Source organism: Cebus imitator, unplaced genomic scaffold, assembly GCF_001604975.1.
Source record: "Cebus imitator isolate Cc_AM_T3 unplaced genomic scaffold, Cebus_imitator-1.0 Scaffold232, whole genome shotgun sequence".
In the NCBI taxonomy this organism is placed as follows: domain Eukaryota; kingdom Metazoa; phylum Chordata; class Mammalia; order Primates; family Cebidae; genus Cebus; species Cebus imitator.
This window is the reverse complement of record NW_016107547.1, coordinates 1,451,090-1,471,017: the sequence shown is the minus strand read 5'-3', so window position 1 is coordinate 1,471,017 and position 19,928 is coordinate 1,451,090.

The following is a 19,928-nucleotide window of genomic DNA, read 5'->3' as shown; positions in this document are numbered from 1 at the left end:
ACTGGAATACTACTCAGCCATAAAAAGGAATGAATTAATGGCATATGCAGCAACCTCGATGAGACTGGAGACTATTACTCTAAGTGAAGTAACTCAGGAATGGAAAACCAAACATCATATGTTCTCACTGATATGTGGGGGCTAAGCTATAAGGATTCATAGGCATAAGTATGATACAATGGACATTGTGGACTTGGGGGGAAGGGTGGGAGGGGGGCAAGGGATTAAAGACTACAAATAGGGTGTGATGTATGCTGCTCAGGTGATGGATGCACCAGAAGTTGTATTTTTAAACAATAAGCCCCCCAGATATTCTTTACTCTTATAAGCAGCTTTCCATATCTCACATTGAGAATCACTGCAAACCTATCCTGACTCCAAGACCTTCCACAATATGGTCCTGTACTACATGTAACAGTAGCTAGTAATAACTGACATTTATATAGAACTCTGTGGTATGAAAATGCTTTCATGTATACAATCTAATTTAATTTCCCAGTGACATAGCACGTGGTAGATATTATCTTCATTCCACTGATGAAGAAATTGGCTCAGAAGAGTTTGATAACTTGACCAAGCTTACATAACTAGTAAGTGGCAAAGTAGAATTCTAGCCCCGGTCAGTCTGCTCACAAGACCCATGGCCCTGGGTCCTGTTAGCTGCTGGCACTCTCTCATTCTCAATACTTGCTTCTTTCTCTGGTCTTTATCTTCCAGGCTCCCTAACTTGATTCATGCTTTTAATTAATACATTTGCTTCTCAGATCATATTGGTTCATTGGAGGCCCTGGCCTGACATGGTTGTGGTTTTGGTTCAGGTCCCTCTAACATGCCACTGACCTATAAAGCCTGTGTCAGACTGTTCCTTCAGACTAGGAATGCCTTTGCTTCTCTTCTCTATCATCACTTTGAGTCCTCCATCCCTCAAGGCCTAGCTCGGACTTGCAGTCTCTGTGAAAACACTGAACAATTCATTCAGTTCTCTTCCTTACCTGACTCCCTGAAGCATTTATTGTTTTTATCGCATAAGTATTTATTATAAAACGTCGATTGGTAGAAAGATATTTCCTATAATTGTTAGAAAATGTCTTTCTAATAATTGTTTCATGAAAATTTCTTGTCTACTCACTAGATTGTCGATTCTTGTTGAAATGAATTGTGTCTTGTGTGTCATTGTATAACTCATAATGTCTGATACCATGTTAGATACTCATACATACTTACAGGTTGAATGATTCCAAGTGGGACAAGGTTGATAAAAAATAAAATAGAAATAACTGTTGCTTGAATACAATGCTCTGAAGTGCTTCTCAAACATGAGAACCTTCATGAGGATCTTAAGGATTTTAGAATCTTCACAGAGATTCTTTTGTGGCTATATCCATCTTGTGCCATCTTGATAGACTTCAAGATGAAATTTTGCTGCTGAAACAGACCAAGGAGGATTAACTTCATGATATAATAAATGTCATTTTCCAGTTTTCCCATGACCTTTTTAGAAGCTTGTATTAAGATCATCTTGAAGACCCTTTAATCTCCAAGATACCTGGAAATCCCTAGCTAAACTCTTCAATTCTGTGCTTCTCATACTCTCTGTGTTCATCACAGTGGTAGACACTGTGCAGATGCTCAATAAAACTTTGTTGAATATTGTTTTAATCTTTACATTTTTTACCATGAGAGACAACATAAGAGAGTGGCTAAGAGCATACTGCAGACCTGAGTGCCAGAGTTCAAGTACAGCTCTACCACTTATCAGTTCTATGACGTTTGGAAAGTCAATTTACTATTCTCTGTCTTAGCTTCTGTACCTCTGAAATGGGGATAGTAATAATAACTATATCCAAGGGGTTTTGTTTATATTAGCTACAGTAAATCCATATAATAAATTAATATAATAAATCCAGTACCTGGACCATAGCAAGTGTTTGTTGTTATTAGCTTTTCCGTTTTCTCTGCAGGTGATATCTCTGTCTTCTACTACTACTTGTCCATTTATTCCATATCAGATATGATGTATAAAAATGTGACCAGTGTTTATATATAGTATCTTCTGATTGTGTCCCATGTCTCTCACTGAGATATTTCCTCAGTGTGCTGAATACTTAGTATCTATAATTACTATAGAATCAGCTGCTGAAATGCACCCTCATATAGCAGTATGAATCTGCAGCTGAAAGTTGGGTCATTAGGAAAACAGTACAGAAAAGACAATAAAGTTGAATTGATTTGCATTATTCATGCATCTTCCTTAATGTCTTTAAACAATCTTACTTATTTGGTTTAGTAAACTATCAGAGCAAGGTGTATATGTTTCCTGGATATTTTAGTGATTTTCCAACTTTAAGTGTTCTCTGAATCTTCCTCTGTAGCTGCCAGTGGAAGCCAGTCTAATACATTCATTGATGGATATCAAACAAAATCACTGTCCCGACTGTATAAGACTCCAAAATTCCTGTATTTAAAAAACGTATTTTTGAGTGAAGCATTTGAGTGATACTGTATATGTACTCACAGTGTATCTTCCCTTCCAGGTTTGAAGAGTTAACATGATACTTACCCTCCTACTTCCCCTTGTAATGTCCTGAATAGAAATCTGAGTGATCCTGTAAGCTAGAAGGCAAAGAAGTGTGCTTTAACCACTATTCATACCTCTTCAGTTGCCCTGACAAACTTTATTGTGGCAGTGCCAATGGAAGATGATTAACTTCTGGCTTGTTGAAGAAACAGTAAAGGTACTTAGCCTTGTAGTTGTATTTTTTCATTTAATGATTCAAATTCCTGTTAAAATGGGATTGGGGATAAAAATAGATAATGCAAGTAAATATGGGGTAGCATTAAGTGTTAAGCCCATGGGCTTTAGAGCCAGCCTGTGTATAGAAACCCTGGTTCTGCCATTATTCGTGTGCCCTTTGGCAAGCTACTTTACCTCTATGTGCCTCAGTTTCTACTTCTTTAAATAATAATGTAAAACATTTGCAAGAGTACCTGGCATATAGCTAGTGAACAGTAAATGTAGCTGTTAATACCCATGAAAGTTGCATGAATCCCTGTTGATGAGAAAGAGTTGTATCTAGAACACTTTGTAAGGAAACTTCTGACAATTTCTTTGTTCTCAGCTGGTGCTGAATTAGAATTTATAGGCATAAACTTGTTGTAATGCATCTATGCAATTGGAGAATCCAGTTACTCAATAGAATGGTGATAAAGATGAGCCTGCAGAGCATTTTCTTTCTGTGGAGATTTTTTCCTGCCTGCCCTCACTGGAGGATAGTTGCTGTAGATTGACTTAGGAAAAATAAACTCTGGAAATCTCACTGTAACTGTAAACATGAACAATAACATAGTATAGTAGAAAGAAAATAGATATGACTTCCACATCTAGCAATATCATAGATTAGATAATCTGGAAACTCTCATCCTGCTCCCAGTCATATAAAATCAGAAATGTTGGATAAAATTAACTCATTAATTCACCAAATATTATGGAACATCTTTACTATGTGCCAGAGAGTGTTCTAGGTGCTGAAGAAGTGAAACAGACACAAATGCCTGAATCTGTGCAGTTTCCATTCTGGTGAATAGAACACACAGAGTTTTCAAGGAATAATTGAATTTTCAAGACAGAAATGACATTTCCAGGGACCATAAACAAGATGGAAACTATGAACCAGAGTGGTACCTATGAGAAAAACTGGTTTTCCTGGTTATGTTGGAAGTTCATATATTTTAACCAAGGCTTGTATTTTAACACTCATGCATTGTATGGGAGTTAAGACTCCATGTAATACTTCCATATTAAACTGGGTCTCTGAAAGTGCTTCATGTACAGTGAAAAAATGCACTCAGAAAATTTTTCCTTCATGAGAGAAGATGTCAAGGGAGTCTGTCCATCTCAACCTGAGTTCTTGGCAGAGAAAATATGTTTCTTCTGAGAATTTGTAATCATGGGCCTGCCCTTGTATGGTTTTGAAGTGTGAATTTAAACTTTATACAGGGGTGTACAAGTAAAATCTATGCCACAAAAGTGTTGGCATTTGTTGCCAGATGTTCCATGTGAGAAATTTTGATATAATGTCCAAAGTCAAGCAAGCAGGAATAGGGAAAGAAGGCTGTCAAACTCTTTGTTATGGCAGGAGCTGTAGTAGACATTTTATAGCATGATGTAGAAGGCTAAAGCTGAAAATTATATAGCAACAAGATACATCTGGTATCTGGGTTGTTGATGATCATGGAGCCACCATACTGGTCCTTTATTTCTTACATTAAAGTAAGATAAAAATACACTTATATTTTATTTATAACATTTTTGTCTTTTGCAGCTGAACCTAATACTATTACAAATAATGAATAAACCCAATTTTTGGGAATAAACACTTCCCAAATAGTGGGAATAAAACAAAGGCAGTTTCGAATAGACAGCAACTTAAAGTTTGCCTCTACAAGACTCTCACTGAAAGAACTACTAAAGGATCTATTTGAGGAAGAAGGAAATTGTATTGCAAAGGAAGCCATAAGATGTGAAACAGATATTTGAGTAAACAAATTGGTATATATGTGATTAAATGTAAAGAAGCATTGATGACATAAAACAATTCTAATAACTTTGAAAAGGTATAGATTTTAGAATTAGAGAATAGCGATCATATTCAGGCTCTTTCATTTACCTTCTGGGTGATCAGAGGTAAATTAACCTCTCTGAGCCTCAGTTTCCTCATTTGTACATTGGAAGAATTGCAATAGGTACATAATGTATTTATGTAAATATTATAAATAATTCATGTAAAACTCCTGACATGGGGCTTTATACGTGTATTTAAACTTGACAAATAATAATATAAACAGTTGTAGATATGCAAAAAAATGTTTGCCATAATCACAAATGACATTGGAGATGGCTGGTAGTTTGTCATTAGACTGTCTCCTAAAATAATCTCACAGGGTAACATTTAGTATACTGGCTCTTGCACTTTAGTTTAAGACCAAGCCTTTAGTCTGTTTGCTTAGACATTTGGAATTGCCAAAACATTTGGAATAGACCCATCAGAATAGGAAAATGCATACTAACTATTGTCACAAAACTAATGTCCAAAACTAGAATTTTAGTCTTAATGAAAATAAACATAACTGTCACACAGAAAAAAAATACTTGTTTTGGCATGACCAAAAATTCTCTGCTTTTAGGGTAACCTGCCAGGGAAGCCAAATAATAATCAGGATGCCAGTGTATTAAATGACAATGAGACATAAATTTTATAGGCACTAGAATGTATAAAGTCTTTTGGATTGATAAATCCTCTCTTTCTAGAGAGATGAATATGAGAAGCCAAGTCAAAATTGTATGACCTTAAGCCAGTCACTTAACCATGATGCTTGATGAGTTTTGCATCAGGTTTAGATAAGCCTAGATGAAATTAATATTTAATGATTTAAAACTAAGATAGATGAAACATCTCAAATAAAGGGAGGTCTTGCCAATGGGAATAACACACTTGATATCTATCCATTATCTCAAACTTCTTATAGTCATTTTCACAATAGAGATAAACGGTCTTATTAATGGAATCAGAATGCAAAATCCTTTGGCTAAGATGTTTTTCTTTAGACAGTGCTTGGATGGGCATTGCCAAAGTCATTATTTGTTCATTAACTATCGTTTTTCCCATGTCTGTTTGCCCAGTTTCCCTTTCTCATAGATACATGCTTCCTGTAGCTACATTGATACAGTTAATCAGGTTAAAAGTGTAATTCTGCTGGCCTACGAAAAATTTTGTTTCTTGAAAATGACTTTGCTTATTCTTATTCTCATTTATTATGTATTGATTTCTTCAAAATTCTGAAAGTAACCTTGTTGCCTTAATTTTCAAGTTACTGTGTATGTGTGTGGGAGCTGGAGTAGCTCATTGCAGGCTGCCATATGAAGTTGATATTACTGATCCACCACTAGCTATTCAATTAAAATGCATTTTGGCTTAGTCTCATCACTGTGGAAAATACTGGTGGCATATGCTTTGTATTGTTCTTCCAATAATAGGGAATAAATTTTCACTAAGCCATACATACATCTATTGCCAAATTTCCAGTGGCTGAACTGCTAAATGTGCATGGCATTTCAGCAGCTCAAAGCAGTGGGAAGAGAAAAAAAAACATGGGACGCACAATACCAAAGTCTAAGATGACTTATCCATCTGTAGTACTGCACTATGTGGGAGGGGGCTAGAGGTCCAAAGTTATCTGGTTTGGTGAAATAAAAAGAGTTATCCGGTTTGGCTCCATTAGTGGTCATCATTAATGTCCAAGGATAATCTCATGTGTTGTGCTTAGCAGTAGTGTAGGTGTTAGTAATACCTCAACTCATGCAGAAGCCAGGGCCAGAGTTTGAAAAATCATTCAGGTTTGTAGCAGGTCTCCAAGGTACAGCTCAGAGCATATAGAGAAAATTTAGCTCCTAAGTAAAAGAAGCTGGCAGTTGTTCAATAGAATGAGGATCACAGTCATTGGGGTAGAGGTTGACACAGCGTCTGCAAAGTATTATTTGGCACCCAACTAGCCATCATCAGAAGCAGAAAGATAAACTAGATGACTTGAAGGTAACTGTATTAGCCTGTTGTCATGCTGCTAATAAAGACATACCCAAGACTGGGTACTTTATAAACAAATGAGTTTTAATTGCCTCACAGTTCCACAGGGCTGGGAGGCCTCAGAAACTTATAATCATGGTGGAAGGGGAACAAACACATCCTTCTTCACATGGTGGCAGGTAGGAGAAGAGCAGGGTGAAGTGGGGGAAAAATCCCTTATAAAACCATCAGATCTCGTGAGAACTCATTCATTATCACAAGAACAGCATGGAAGTAACCACTCCCATGATTCAGTTACCTCCCACACGGTACCTCTCACAACATGTGAAGAGTATGGGAACTACAGTTCAAGATGAGGTTTGGGTGGAGACACAGCCAAACCATATCATTCTTCCTTGCCACCCTCAAATCTCATGTCCTCACAATTCAAAACACAATCATGCCTTTCTAACAGTCCCCCAAATCTTAACTCATTCCAGCATTAATTCTCAAGTCCGAGTCCAAAGTCTCATCTAAGACATTGCAAGTCCCTTCTGCCTATGAGCCTGTAAAATCAAAATCAAGTTAGTTACTTCCTAGATGCAATGGGGGTACAGGCTTTGGGTAAATACATCCATTCCAAATGGGAGAAATTGGCCAAAACAAAGGGGCTACAGGTCCCATGCAAGTCCAAAATCCAATAAGGCAGTCATTAAATTTTAAAGTTCCCAAATGATTTCCTTTGACTCCATGTCTCACATCCAGGTCATGCCGATGAAAGAGGTGGGCTCCCAAGGCCTTGGGCAGCTCTTCCTCTATGGCTTTTAAGGCTATAGCCCCCCTCCTGGCTGCTTTCATGGGCTAGCATGAGTGTCTGTGGCTTTTCCAGGTGCACAATACAAACTGTTGGTGGATCTACCATTCTGGGGATCTGGAGGACGGTGGCCTTCTTCTCACAGTTCCACTAGGCAGTGCCCCAGTGGGGGACTCTGTGGGGGGGCTTCAACACCACATTTTTCTTCTGCATTGCCTAAGCAGAGGTTCTTGATGAGGCCCCCCACCCCCACAGCAAATTTCCTTCTAGACATCCAGGTGTTTCCATTTGTCCTCTGAAATCTGGGTGAATGTTCCCAAACTTCATTTCTTGATTTCTGTGCACCTGCAGGCTCAACACCATGTAGAAGCTGCTAAGGCTTACGGCTTGCACCCTGTGAGGCCATGGCCTGAGCTGGACTTTGACTCATTTTAGCCATGGCTGGAGCAGCTGGGATGCAGGGCACCAAGTTCCTAGCCTGTACACAGCAGTGGGGTCCTGGGTCTGGCCCAGGGAAACATTTTTCCCTCCTAGGACTCCAGGCCTGTAATGGGTGGGGCTGCTATGAAGTTCTCTCACATGCCCTGGAGACATTTTCCCCATTGTGTTGGTGATTAACATTCAGTTCCTTGTTACTTATGAAAATTTCTGCCACAGGCTTGAATTTGTCCCCAGAAAAATGGGGTTTTCTTATCTACTGCTTATCAGCCTGCAAATTTTCCAAACTTTTATGCTCAGCTTCCTCTTGAACACTTTGCCACTTAGAAATTTCTTTTGCCAGATACCCTAAATCATCTCTCTCAAGTTCAAAGTTTGACAGATCTCTAGGGCAGGGGCAAAATGCCACCAGTCTCTTTGCTAAAACATAACAAGTATAGCCTTTGCTCCAAATCCCAAAAAAGTTCATCTCCATCTGAGACCACCTCAGCCTGGACTTTATTGTCCACATCACTATCACCATTTTGGTCAAAGCCGTTCAACAAGTCTTTAGGAAGTTCCAAACTTTCCCACATATTCCTGTCTTCTGAGCCTTCCAAGTCTCTAGGAAGTTCCAAACTTTCCCCCATCTGTCTTCTTTTGAGCCCTGCAAACAGTTCCAACCTCTGCCTGTTACCCAGTTGCAAAGTGGCTTCCATGTTGTCCAATATCCGAATAGAAGCACCCCACTCTACTGGTACCTATTTACTGCATTAGTCCTTTTTCACGCTGCTATTAAAGACATACCAGAGACTGGGTAATTTATAAAAGAAAGAGGTTTAATTGACTCACAGGTCAGCATGGCTGGAGAGGCCTCAGGAAACTTACAATCATGACAGATGGGAAAGCAAATATGTCCTTCTTCACATGGTGGCAGGCAGAAATGCAGAGCGAAGTGGAAGAAAAGCCCCCCCTCAGATCTTGTGAAAACTCACTCATTATCATGAGAACAGCATAGAGGTAACCACTCCCATGATTCAATTACCGGCCACCAGCTCCCTCCCATGACATACAGAGATTATGGGAAATACAGTTCCAGAAGAGATTTGGGTCAGGACACAGCAAAACCATATCAGTAGCTCTTTAACCTGATATGCCATGATCTTTCTAAGAATTTAGAGCATATGGTGAGAGCTTGAGGGTCTGAGAAGACCAACTTTATTCCCTACTTCTGATCAGAATTCCCCAATATAAATGGATTTATGGGGAAAACCTATTACTCTGTAAGAGTATTTTTAATAAGTTTTTTGAGACTTAAATAATTTTCAATAGAATTCAAAAAGCATGAATTAACTTTAGATGACAATAATAAAATGGAAAATTGTGTATATAATCTGGTAAATTATCTCAATAGAGATGTTTGGCTTCTGTGATGGGAGGAAGTACAGGTTTGGCTGACCAAAAAAGGTTGCATATATCTGAAATTGGTGTGGAGAGCTAGTTTCTCCATGGATACAAGTATATTCTGGAACAGAAGGCTAATCTTTTTTTATTCTTCAAATATATTGAAGTGAATGAATCTAAACTGACCCAAATCATTTTTGAACCAATTCCTCTTCCAGATACTGATTTTGAATACTCTTTCTCAAAAAGTGTGGGTTCAACTACCTGTCTGTGTTTATGACTTCCGAATTACTATTTCTAACCTATCTTCATTTCTTTAAAATTTCCAAAATGTAACTAGTATTTACAGGAATCTCCTCTTTAATGTCACATCTGGACCTCAAATTTGACAGACATAAAAATGATTTAATTCATTGTTTCTGTTTTTCCTTTGCTGCATTACCCATTTTTGTATATTGTATCAATAATTCACAGACTCATTGATAGTTTAATAGTTTTCCTTAAGTTACATGGCTGACAAATGGCAGATATAAGACTAGAATACAGATCTTTTGATTTCAAATACTGTGTGTTGTAGTGCATTGGAGCAGGTGTCAGATGATCAAACCCCTGAATCTGACAATTGAGGCCCTTCACACTTTAGTCTTAACCTACATTTTCAACCTTACCTCCCATTACTTCCTCTCATTTTCTTTTGTCTAATCACACTGTGCTCCTTTTATTTTAACAAGCATGCCTGGGATTTTTCCATTTCCCCTTTTTTCACACTGTTCTCTTCACTTGGCATGTCTTCCGTCAACGCCCACATGCAATCTTGTCTGACCTTCATAGACCGGCACAATGGTAATCATCTCCTAACTTTTCTCTGATTCATCTGTTTGAAGTACCCTCTTCCTGCCATAAATGAGCATAGCAGCTTATCTTTATGTCACTCATAGTGCTTATTACTTTTTATCTTGTATTGTTCATCAAACTTTTATTGAGTGCCCATCACATGCCATTTTTATTTGAAACGTGGAGATTCTTCAGTGAACAAGCTGGCCAATGTCACTGGCCTTATGGGGCTCATTGTCTAGTCAGGGAAGAAATTCAAGATAAAAGGCAATGACCAGGCTGGACACAGTGGCTCACGCCTGTAATCCCAGCAATTTTGGAGGCTGAGTCGGGTGGATCAACTGAGGTCAGGAGTTTGAGACCAGCCTGGCCAACATGCTGAATTCTGTCTGTACTGAAAAAATACAAATTCAGCTAGGCGTGGTGGTATGTGCCTGTAATCCCAGCTACTCGGGAGGCTGAGGCATGACAATCCCTTCAACCAGGAAGGTGGAGATTGCAGTGAGCTGAGATCGCACCACTGCATGCCAGCCTGGGCAACAGAGTGAGGCTCTGTCTCAAAAAAAAAAAAAAAAAAAAAAAAAAAAAAAAAAAAAAAAAAAAAAAAAAAAAGCAATAACCATAAATTCTAGAGTCCCCAAGTCACAGAGAGATGAACAGGTGCCATGGGACTCCAGAGAACTAGACTTAGAATAATGGAGACAATCAGGAAAGGCCTCTTGTTTGGAGGGGATGAAATTATAATTTCTTTAGGTTAGAGTCCTTACTTGATTGAAGTTCCTCTCTAAGACCCATCCAGCCTTGTACCATGCGCCAAACAGATTCTCCATGGGATTGTTGTGTTTGCTTTTTGAACTTCTCCCTTTTTTAATGTAGCCAATAACATTTCATTCTTTTCCTGATATTGAAGGTGCAGTTGTAATTGGCAGTGCATTAGACAACAAGGGTTGTCTAATAATACATTGGAAATCTGAGTTAACATATTTTCTGTCTGGGTTTTCCCCTTTCACTTGTGTCACAATCTTAATGCCACTGCAGATGACCATATACTCATTGCAAAACATTTATACAATAGATAAACCTTGTAAAGCAGCCCATTTTCCCTCTATAGCATTTATCATGGTTTGTGATTATGAATGTGCCTATTTTATAAACATCTGTCTTCCACACAAGATTAAAAACTCTATGAGGGAAGGGACTATTTCTGTTTTGTTTGCAATTGTATCCCCAGGGTCTAGCACAGTGCATAGCACTTGGGAGCCACTGCATAAACATTTATTGAATAAATGAATTGCCTAAATAACCAAAGTTCAGTATAATTTCTTACCATTTACTATGAAGTATAATTTTATTGCTCTGTATTGTAACAAAAATTGATAAGTGATATAGGATGGTTTTTATACTATATGTTCTCTTTTTTCTTCAAGGTAAAAACACTGTGTTTTTCCATAAAAATACAAGAGATATATTGTATTTATAGCCTCCTAAGAGACCATCCTTTACTCTTGGACCTCTAAACACTATTCTCAGCACAGCAACCAGAGCGGTCCTTTAAAAAATGTAAATTGGGCTAGGAGCAGTGGCTCACGCCTGTAATCCCATCACTTCGGGAGGCCGAGGTGGTCGAATCACCTGAGGTCAGGAGTTCAAGACCAGCTGACCAATATGGTGAAACCCTGTCTCTATTAAAAATACAAAAATTAGCCAGGCGTGGTGGTGGGCACCTGTAGTCCCAGCTACTTGGGAGGCTGAGACAGGAGAATTACTTGAACCCAAGAGGTGGAGGTTGCAGTGAGCCGAGAAAGTGCCACTGCACTCCAGCCTGGGTGACAGAGAGAGAATCCGTCTCAAAAAGAAGTAAATTAAATCACGTTACTTTAAATATCCTTTGATATACTGAGAGTGAAGCTCAACTCCTTACCATGACCTATAGAACCCTCTATAGCCTGCCTTTGTCTGCTTCTCCATTTCCTACCTCTCCTCTTCTTGCTCATTCTATTGCAGACATACTAGCTTTTTTCTGTCCTTTTAACTTGCCATGTTCTTTTCCTTTGTAGGACCTTAATACTTGCTTTCCCTTTTGCTTAGGGGGCCTTTTCTTTAGGTATTTTGTGTGATTTGCTCCCTCCTCAAGAAGCCCTTTTCTGGCCACTCTATCTAAAGTAAACCACATCACCCAGCCACTTTATTCTGTTACCTAGTTCCACTTTCCATGACAATTATCATTCTATGAAATTATTCTATTTGCTTACTTTTGGAGAGTCAATCTACTCTACTAGAATATAAGGGTTTTTATCTCTTTTGCTCATTGTTGTGTTACTGGCACCTAGAACAGACTCTAACATAAAGTACATGCTCATGTAATATGTATTAAATTAATAACTATCAGATCATTATTTACTTTGGAAGACTAAACTTTTTGTTTTGATTTATGCTTATTTTTGCTTATCAGTAAGTATGAAGAGGGGTTCTTTGTGTGGTAGTTTTGAGCTAGGCATAAATTTCTTTCAACAAACATTCAGTACCCCAGTTTTTTTGTTGTTGTTCTCTTATTTTTTAATACTTTTAGATTCAAAGGGTACATGTGCATGTTTGTTATATGAGTACATTGCATAATTGTGGCGATTGTGCTTCCAGTGTACCCACCACTCAAATATTGAGCATTGTACCTAAGGTAATTTTTCAACCCTCTCTACTTTTGGAGTCCCCAATGTCTATTGTTTCCATCATTAGTCCATGAGTATCCATTGTTTACCTCCCTCTTATAAATGAAAATATGCAATATTTTATTTTCTGTTTCTGGATTTGTTCTCTTAGGATATTGGCCTCCAGCTCCATCCATGTTGTAGGAAAGGGCATGATTTCATTCTATATTATGGCTGCTAGATAGTATTACATAGTGTATATATACCACATTACCTTTATCCAATCAACTGTTGATGGATGCTTAGGTTGATTCCATGACTTTGCTATCATGAATGCTGCTGTGATGAACACATGAATTCAGGTGTCTTTTTCATATAATAACTTCTTTTCCTTTGGGTAGATACCCAGTAGTGGGATTACAGGGTCGAATGGTAGTTCTACTTTTAGTTCCTTGAGACATAGAAGACTATAAACTTTTAAAGGCAGGATGCCCTTTGTCAAATGAAAGGATCTGTAGAGAACCCTCAGAAATTGAAACAAACTTTATTTACAATTTTTTATTTCTAACTAATGTGCAGAATATGATTCTTCCACTCCACCTTTGTCATCCTCTGGTTTCTTTTACCTAAAATTGGTGATTTTCCAAGTCATGCAGATTTTCCTTTTGTACCTGTCTACTTCTTTCCATGCCAACTGACATTCTCCTGGTATAGGCCTTCATTGCCTTTTGTCTTGACTATTATAGAAACCTTCTAATGCATCTCCCTGCCTTCTGTTTTTCTCATTTCCTAGCCATCCAGCACACAAGATGTCAGATTAATCTTCTGAAAGTTTGTATTTGCTCATATCATTTCTTTGCTCAAAAATTCTAAACAAACATATAATTGAACCCTGTCTACTGAATTAAGCATTGAATTCCTACCCTAGCATTCAAGGCTTTCTTTAGTATCCTACAAATTGAGTTTCCAGCTTTTGCTTTTTCTTTTATTCACTTCTTGAACTCTGCTGTCCTTTCAAACTTGACTATTTGTATATCTTGGATACATCCATCACCCTAGTCATGCTGCTTTTTACTCACTCAAATGTCTTCTTTTCATTCTTACTTTATAAAATCCTTCCAACCTTATATTAAATATCCTTTTCTCCATTGATGTCTCTCCTAAGGGAGACATAAGACGAATGCCCAAATAAATGACTTTCATGCTGGGTAAACTAAGATGAGCTGAACCTCACACCAAAATAAATCACAAATGTCAGTGACATACAAAGCTCTCTGAGGGCAGAGAATGTGCTTGTCTTGTTTGCCACCTATTTAATTCCTAGGATAGTTTCTGACACAGTAGATACTAAAAATACAATAAGTAAATAAATATTGAATAATATACAGTAGAGGGACACAATATCCCACATAATATGTTTCTGGAAGGGTGAGATTACTTTTTAAACTTATGCTCATGTCCCCTATAGCCGTACATAGTAGATACTCAAGAACTATTTGTTAAATTTAATGAAGAACATAGTATTCTATAAGCAGTGTAATTACATGAATACTTGGAACTCAGTTTGTACTGGACTAGTGTCATTAACAAATGTAGGACTGGGGCAAAATGATGCATTCTTATTTTCCTGACAGATTCAGAAATGATATAGTCAAACAAGGCAAACTGAGGGCTTCACAGAGACAATTAAAATATCCATATAAAGAAGATTGGCTGGAAAACACTCAAAGGCCAAATAAAGTCCTCAGTAAGAGAATCAGTCTAATGAAAAAGTTTTCATTGTTTATCACCAATCTTTTCAATCAGTTGCTTATGAAAGGAGTTAGAACAGCTTCATGTTGTTGTACTGCTTCCTCTATCTTGGACTTTCCATTGTGAGACAAGCAACCAAAAAAAAAAAAAAAAAAAAAAAAAGTACCACAGTGAAGAAGAAACAAACTTAAATTTTGAAATTGGTGTTGTTTCATGTCATCCTTCAGTCTTTTCTTCTTGTTTCCTCTACAAATGTACAGGACTGTTGTACCAATTTACTTTGTGATACTTTACCCTGGGCAGCAGATCCTCCATGTTCCGGACCTTTCTCTATATAATCTTTTCAAATCCAAACTGACATGGTCCCAGGTCCTGAGAAGCTAATGTTGGAAAATAGTAAGTCAAAGTGTTACGTGATTGCTTTTGGCTACAGTTCTGATACACTTGTATTTTAATGGATTACTAACAGCAAAGCCTTTACCTTAACCAAAGGGATTTAAAGTGCCAAGGCAGGTTAGAACAAACTATGAGACCAAAGAATATTCCATCTGATTCTGAGTCCTCTGAGGACCAAATGCAGTTACATTAGCCAAGCCTCTCAGGAGAAGAATTGGAATGTTCATTTGTCATTGGGTTATTTCGCTATATCTTTAAAGCAAATGGAAGTCATCAAAGAGAAGTACTATTACTTGGAGCTAGAGGTGGTAGTTTGAATGCAATAAAATAAAAATATCACTTTATCCAGCAGTGGGTAAACATATGGAACTGATTACCTTAGGAAGTGAGGCAGACTGAAAATTGAAAAAAATGTCGAGAAGGGCTGAGAGAGACTTTTGGGTGCTATACATAAGGGAAAGGGACATATTTGGTGGGCCTTACATTCACCTTCTTAAGAGGATGCCATAGGTGACAATCATCTTATTCTCTTATAAGGTTTCTATTCAGCTGGATGATAGAATCAAGAATAGTATTTCTTACATTCTTATCTCAGTTACTTTGGAAGTTTCATTCCTTCTCTTTGTCTCAGCTTTAAAAATTTCCCTCTTTCTTTTTTCCCCTTTGCTCTTCCCCCTTCTGAATCCAGAGATATTTCAAATATTTTCTGTCCACATTAGTCCCATAATTCCAAACACCTGGAGCTGCATCACCCAGCTTGGTAGCTCATAGCCACATGTGACTTTTAAAATTTAAATGTAAGCTAACTAAAACGTAATGAAATTAAAATTTCAATTCCAAAGTTGCACTAGCCATACTTCAAGTGCCCAATAGCCTGATGTGGCTGGTGGCTAAGCTACTGGACAGTTCATATAAAGGATATTTTTATTACTGCAGAAAGTTCCATTGGACAACACAGAACTAATTAGCTAGGAAGTGGCAAAGCTGCGTCTGGAACCTGAGTCTGATTTCAAAGCTCATGCTATGAACTGCTCAACTAGATTATTTTCCATCAATTTCTCACTCTTTCCCTCAAGTTCATTTTGTCTTTATCTTTCTGATCTCTCAAAAGGAGCAGATGACATGGCTTATGGAAAGATCCTGGTATCCATGGATGGGAGCTCCATAAATTCAACTTAAATATTTCCTTTCTCTAATCTAGTACTCAGCTGTTTCTTCCTACTCACTTCCCTGTCTTTCTTTCCTCTTCTGCAAGATTCGTATTGTATTAAATAAGTGTATTACTAATTGGTTTCTTAAAGCGAACCACATAAATGTAAGTCTTGGTCAAACTGCTTTTTTTTTTCCTTCAGGAACTTCTATGGGCAAATATTTGGGAGAAAACTAGGTAAAATAGTCTTGAAGACAAGTAGTAGAAGTGTTTGGGATGAGAACATGTGGTTATTTTATAAGAATATAAAACTTCCTCCTCTCAAAACCCAGCCCAACCCTATGAAATATTCAGTACCCTGTGATATATTCAGTACTCTGTCTAAAACTAGGGCAAAAAGGTCGGTATTTGTATGCTTCATCTGTCTCCCTGTATTCATCTGTATTTTCCACACATTCTTAAACATCTCAGATTACTGAAAAATGGATGTTTCATTTATAAATTTATCTCAACAAGTATTTCCTAAAATGGTGTGCTATGGGATGCTATTATGCAAGATGTTAAAATGTGTTCTACAGGGATAAAAGTCTCTAGTGACCCATTATGCTTGTGAACTACTGGATTTAAAATGCTAAGGAGATTTCGTTAAGATAGTACTTCTCAAAGTCTTGATGTAAATTGAATTAAGTCACTTTCCTGCTGAAAACTTTACTCTCTATCAGGGCTACAAGGTCCTACATAAGTCTCATCTGGCACCATTCTTCCCTTTATATCACTCTGCTCCAGCTTTGTGGACTTTCTTGTTATTCTTTGAAGTCAGTAAACTGTTTGCTGCCTGAGGGCATTTCCAGCATTCCTTATTCCCTAAGCTCATTCTTCTCCTTGCTCTTCCAGTTGTAACAGTCTAGGTTTCAGGTCAGTATCACCTTCTTGGAGATGCCTTCCCGAATCATTCTATCTAATGCTTCCAACTCATTCTCCTGCCATACTCAATCTCATCCCCCTGTTTTATTGAATTCAAAGCATTTACTATTATATACAGTTATCTCATTTATTTATCCATTGACTTGTGTATATTCTGTCTCCCCAATTAGGTAGGATGTTAGGTCCATGAAGGCAGGAACCATATCTGCCTTATTCACCTCATCATTTTATTCCCAGAACTTACAATAGTGCCTAATCACAGTGGGTGCTCAGTAAACATTAACGTAATGTTTATTATAAAGAATAACTGACATTGTAAATAATTGTAATTATTAAAATTATTAGAAATATTTAATAGAAATTAATAATTAAAATTGACTGAAATTGTCAATATTTACTTACAGAGAAAAATATTATGTAAAAATTTCTCAAAACTTCGTGAGTATACAGTCACCTCCTCCTTAAACACATTTAAAAAATTTATTCTAAACTCATGGTCTATAGTACACAAGTTGGAAAATGATAATCTAAATATTTTTAGAATTTTCTTTTTCAAATTTTGGGGTTAAGAATTCTCATAAAGTGGATAGAAATGAACAATTTTGACCAAAAATCTGCTGCAGTTCATAGCCAAGAATGAAAGCCAGTAATTTATTTCTATTCTTCTCACTCTCCCACCCGCCCCAACCCAATCAAATGCTCACATAAACCTCCTCCATGGAAAGTTAGCAGAAAGACAGAAAAGAAAACAATAAAAGGAAATAGCAATAAATAGCTTTTTCTGGGGGCAATCTGGTAAGAGATCCTATTAGGGACAGGGTGATAAAAACAGAAGGGTCATTCTACTTTCTCAAAATGTCAGTGAAATAAAATAGCAATGCAGAGCATTCCTACCTGCAGGCACACAGGAGGAGACTAGAGCTAACAGGAATAGCAAGCCAGCACATCAACAGTTTGAATTTCATCTGTGAACAGAAGGTGGCTAGACAGATGCGTGGTCCAATGTGATAATTACAAGTTTCTGCTTGGAATACAAACTTTCTTGTCTTCTGTTTCATTTTCTTTCTCAGTGAATGAGTTTAAAAAGGCATTTTTGAGATTTTAGTTAGCTTTTCTGCTTTTCTGTCAAGGGCACTCATTAAATATTTAGTGGAATTCTGTAAGTTGATTTTAGATTATCATATGCAAGAATCCTTCTTAGTTAGAGGTCAGAAAACACCATATTAATCCAGTTAGAAGGGTCTCTGGCTGAATGCAATTATAAAAGTACTCATAATTTTATTTTTTAAAAAGGAAGGGATAAGATTGTAGAAATGATAGACTATTGAGCTACACCAATCCTTAATGGAATTATCTAGATGATTCATAAAGAAATATGTTGCAAGTACTAAGAAAAGGCAGTGGTGGTCACCAGGGACCAGTATGGCTTTACCAAGGGTTATGACTAATTAATTACCTTTCATTAGGTCAATAACAAATAAACCCATATCACAGTGATTGCTTATGGGCTGTAGCGCTAGACTTGTGAATTCGAACCCATACCTCTATCACTTACTAGTTGTGAGAGCTCAGGCTATTGAGCTCATCTATTAGTGTCTCAGTTGTGTGATCTATAAAATCAAAACCCAAATAATACCTATTTTTTATGAATCTTGTTAAGGTAAGATGTGTTTATACATGCCAAACATTCAGAACAGTGTTTAAGGACTTTAGAGCAAAATCTAATAATTCCTCAATAAAAGTTTTCTGTTATCATTTGAGTACCTGGAATGTGAGCTGGATGGTGACTGTGTTATATGGCTCCATAAGTAGTTAAATAACTCCAGTCTAAACATACTAATTAGAGAATTTATGGCAGCTGGAATGGAAGTTTCTAATCATATTCTCTTCATCATTTTAATCAATTAATTGGGTAAAAATGTAGATAGAATGCCTATCAACTCTGTAGATATTAAAAACTTGTTGCATTCTAGAAAAAGGGTGAAAATGATAATAATTGGGCATTTAATAGATGTAAATTTCAAGTTCTAGCTGTCAGGTTTTAAATCAATAAATGCAGGTTGTGGACGATCGGGTTTAATATAAGTTTTTATCTGTAAGCCTTAGAGGGTTATAACCTAGAACTTATATATAAAAAGATTAAATGGCCAATATGAATTGACAATGATCAACCATGCTAATGAACCCCTTGGGCTATATACATAAAAATGTATTAATAGAACAGGAGAAGTACATTGGACCAGCCAGTTTTTTTTTTTTGGTAACACTTGGTGCTGATGTTATTTTTTTTAGAAGGGTTTTGACCACTGGACATTTTTTGAAGACAGGAACTGTGTTGTATTTATTGTTGTATCACTAATATGTAGCATAGTGCCTAACATGTGATCAGCGTCTGAGAAATATTTGATAAATTTAAAACTAGAATCAATGAAACATACCTATAAAAATATGACTAAGATGATTAAGAGGCCATAGCTATGTAACATAAGAAATTGTTGAAAACACTGAAGTTGCTAAGCCTGATAGTGCAAAATAAACTGTCTTCAGATATATAGAAAAACTACAAAATTTAGACTGGACATTCTGAGGTTAGATTTAGAACTAACAGATTTCAACTAAATCTGATAATGTTTATATGGCACTTTATTAAGCACATTATCTTACATCATGTCATGTGATTTTTATTGTTATACAAACTCTATGAGGTAGTTACAGCAGGTATTTTACCCCAATTTAACAGAAAATAGTAACAGCCAATGCATTGTGCTTGTTATGTGTCAAGCATGTTGCATATATAGACTCATTTACATTTCACCATAAGTTGGTTACTCTTATTATCAGGTGCACCTCACAGATGACTAACCTGAAGCATGGAAAGTTAAGTAATGTGACCGAGATACATATCTAGTAACTAGCAGAGCCAAGGTTTGATTTGATTCCTGTCAATTTGGGCTCTACTTCATATTTTTAACTGTTATGCTATACTGCGTTTCACATTCGTGCCTTTCTACAGAGTAGTATACTGAGTCTCA